A 4478-nucleotide genomic window follows, 5' to 3' on the forward strand; every position below is an offset into this window, starting at 1 on the left:
TATGAACTTATTGATATTGTATGTTTGCCTGCTGCCGCAGCCTGTTACCAACATGCACTCCACGGGCACAGTGTTCCACTCCGCCACAATCCCCTGGTTAATGGACATCGATTTTCCGTTGCACGCGGAACGCCTTGTGTCGCATGTGATCACATCGATGTTTCTTTAGTTTGTTGATCAGTATCTACTCAATCGCAAAAGTACTTATAGCAATGATATTCCTGAAATAACTTGCGTGATAAAACTCCTGATTTAAGGTCTCTATCCCTCGGCACACGTAAATGTCAAAGTCGGGATTGCTGTGAAAAAATATTTCTGTCTCGCGTGATTTTCCAACCTTAAATGACTGAAGAAATAGAACGAATTTCCCGAAGTCATGTTTTCTGCTATTTCTATGATTCTATTTATTAGTATTTATTTCACATCAAACATTCAGACGAATCATTATCATAAGATGTTCGTACAAAATCACAGATCGAAATTTCATTCCGACTTATTTCAACATTTGTCACAAGAGTGGTGCATCGCACGTATGTATCTTTTACAGGTGCTCGTTCAATATATAATTATATATAACGAGAAACTGTATTACAGGGAAAACGGAGTATTGACAGGACTGCTGTTGCATCGTATACCAGATGACAGCTGTGGTGCTTCGCTATTGTATCTATTTCCAGTACTTGAACAGTCCATGTATCAATACTTATAATCAGTTTATGTATATGTGCATAACTATTGTACGTATTTAGTGCTGACTTGGTTGATGCATGTCATCGTATGACACGCCGCGATATAACTATAATACTGTTAAAAGCGGCGATAAACCCAACTCACTCACTCACGCTATGGTTCGCGTTTCTTTTGGCGGTGTGTATATAACCTATGAGCTACGTTGTGTCGTTTTCAATCATTCTATTTTTTTGTTTTGTGATCGCATGAGGTTGACAGCTGTGATCAGATGTTATGTCCATGTGTTTGCAGATTGGGAATATGTGCATGCATGCTTGTATGTATATGCACAATGTCCAATTTATGGAGCAGGCTGGAAACAAAAAACACATGTTTGAATGTTCATGAAAGAGTCACATGTGCTTGCATGCATACCAGGACAAAATCTACAGTTTCTGCTTCCAGTCGAATTTCTTGGAAATGATTGTCATATTTGTCAGGTTTGTGTTTCTTTCAAATAACTATTCCATGGGACTGCCTGCCAAAAATGCACAATGTTTAACGTGATGGTTATCCCAAGGCTTGGAGTAACCAGTAGTTTTAGCTGGTGAGTGACCAAGCCCGCTCGTTTGTTATATTGTCATTTGTTGCCGCTCTCAGCAACATTCTGGCTTTTTCAATTCTGTCAGTAATCGAGTCGTCAGGCAAACGAATACTTGATATATGAGTAACGCCCCACAAGGTAATATTGTGGGTATACATATATGACAAATGAGTATATACGAAGTCATTTATAAAATAAAGAATAGTCCTTCATTGCTGTTTTGACGGGGTGTTTGAATAGCAGTGATGAAGATGTTGATAATGATTACGAAACTCCCATCGACAACACAGAAGTAGGTTTTGCTTGAATTTGTCTTTGGAACACCAATGCCTAAAACAAGCCCTGCATATATGGTTAGCATCAGCGCACGATGAGACGCATTCAGCCAAGTCACAGCGCATGATTACCCGATCACACTTAGTCGCCTCTCACGCACCGCCTGGGGCGGTCGGGTAGCCTAGTGGTTAAAGCGTTCGCTCGTCACGCCGAAGACCCGGGTTCGATTCCCGACATGGGTACAATGTGTGAGGCCAATTTCTGATGTCCCTCGCCCAGATATTGCTGGAATATTGCTAAAAGCGGCGTAAAACCATACTCACTCACGCTCCGCCTGCAACTGTTTGGGACATTTATGCTCGAGTACTTTGACACGAGAAGGTGTAAACCCTTTACAGCCACCAAGGCGTTACAGTTTAGCTGCCATGTATTTTAACCTGGTTCCAACTTATTGAACCTTTAAACGAATTATCTATACTACCAACACACATACAACGTGAATGTTCTGTATTTATACCCTATACTGTATGTGTACTTGCTGGGAAAGTTAAACTCAAACTGCCATGCTTTTGTTCAGAATCATGCATGATAATCACATGTGCAAACATTTTGTTATGATTATCCACGATGACCCTACAAATACAGGTACATGTCATTGCATGCTTTATATCCCGTGAAGAATTCCGTCACACATTCACAGTACACGTGGCACCCAGTCATTTCAGACACAAAGTAAGTAATTGAAGTGTTCTATAGAATTAACTGTGTTAAGTACTTTTGTTGACGAGCAAACCGCCTACACGTTCTGCGACGCGTGTCTAATTGCATGTGAATGTTTGAAACCGCAAAGGTTCGGTTTTGATATTTGCACCATACAGTCACTTTTGGGTCGGTACCAACAGACTGGGGCCCGTGAAGATCCGGGATAGAACTGGTCTTCAGCATCCACATGCTTGCCCTAAAATTCTACTCTGCTTGTCGTAAGAGGCGACTAACGGGATCGGGTAGTCAGGCCACCATGCAGTCACTTTTGGGTCGGTACCAACAGACTGGGGCCCGTGAAGATCCGGGATAGAACTGGTCTTCAGCATCCACATGCTTGCCCTAAAATTCTACTCTGCTTGTCGTAAGAGGCGACTAACGGGATCGGGTAGTCAGGCCACCATGCAGTCACTTTTGGGTCGGTACCAACAGACTGGGGCCCGTGAAGATCCGGGATAGAACTGGTCTTCAGCATCCACATGCTTGCCCTAAAATTCTACTCTGCTTGTCGTAAGAGGCGACTAACGGGATCGGGTAGTCAGGCCACCATGCAGTCACTTTTGGGTCGGTACCAACAGACTGGGGCCCGTGAAGATCCGGGATAGAACTGGTCTTCAGCATCCACATGCTTGCCCTAAAATTCTACTCTGCTTGTCGTAAGAGGCGACTAACGGGATCGGGTAGTCAGGCTACCATGCAGTCACTTTTGGGTCGGTACCAACAGACTGGGGCCCGTGAAGATCCGGGATAGAACTGGTCTTCAGCATCCACATGCTTGCCCTAAAATTCTACTCTGCTTGTCGTAAGAGGCGACTAACGGGATCGGGTAGTCAGGCTCGCTGACGGATGTCATCGTATCCCAATTGCGTGGATCGACTCCCATGATGTCAATCACTGGATTGTACGGTCCAGACTTGATTATTTCCAGATAGTCATATAGCTGGAATATTGTTGAGTGCGCCGTTAAACCACAAACAAACAAACAAACAAACAAAACGAAAAGACTGACAACACCAGTGATCGACCGTGTTCTGACCACTAGCCTATATCAAAGCTTAGTTTTACCCTTGCTATTTCAAGCCTACCTTTCTTGGCGCGATCGTGCCGCCGACCCTGTTTCTGGAGTGTCCACCCCTCTCGCGGATGACATTCGCAATGTTCAGTCTGATTTTCAACATTGGGATCCTCTCCACTAAATGCCAGATCATTCTCCATTTCTCACTGGGTGGGAAAAGAAATCCCCAAACGGGTTCAAATGGGTTCATATCTGGGTTTGTCATTACTTTTCGGGATTGAATTGTGAACCCAGAGGTTTCGTGAATGACGTTTACTTTACAGAGGATGTGCATTGACACTGTCATGATGAATTCCTGTTCATGGACATAAGTATGCCTATGTCTTCGATTACGCTACACTCTGCAATATTCCCGTCATTTCACGCCGGTGTTACAGGCTCAAATCAATCCTGTAAATAACCGAGTCTTGGTAAGGCAAACCAGTCGCTGACATCTTCATGAACGTTTTGCTATCGTCAATACTTAGATTGAAATGGGATTTATGCCTAAAGATCAATGTCACCACATTCGGGTCACTTTTATATTGAGGTAAGTCGTAGTGTTATGACCACTGACATTTATGAGTCAAGTATAGACACATATTCAATACGCGTTCAGGATATATTGCAATACAATGAAGCATAACAATTGATAGGCCAAGTAGACCATAATATATTGGTAACAGCCCTTCAGGAATCATTTGTGCAAGGAGTTATAATGGTAACTTATAACAACTTGGTATTCTATCAGCTATTTGACCCCAAGTTGGGCATAGTTAACTTGACACATTGACTTCAGTGACATATGTTACAGACATACATGTTTGGTGTGCTGTCACGTGTTGTTGAATATGAGCTATACTCGTTTGTAATTATATATAACCATCAGGAATCTACCACAATGCTTTTTGCAAACAAGAGCCTCTGTCAATAGTGCTGTCAATTAATGTCCACGTACGCATATCACAAACACATTCATGTCGTTTACACCTGAGCGTATTTGGAAGATTTGGATAAATTCAAACTGTACATGTAAAGCATACAGTATATTTTTCAAAATATACACATTGTTCAAGGCTACTATTTAAAACTATGCATGTCTTAAAACAAAAT

This window comes from Haliotis cracherodii, unplaced genomic scaffold (genome assembly GCF_022045235.1).
Source record: "Haliotis cracherodii isolate W230 unplaced genomic scaffold, xgHalCrac1.p SCAF_8, whole genome shotgun sequence".
Classification (NCBI taxonomy): domain Eukaryota; kingdom Metazoa; phylum Mollusca; class Gastropoda; order Lepetellida; family Haliotidae; genus Haliotis; species Haliotis cracherodii.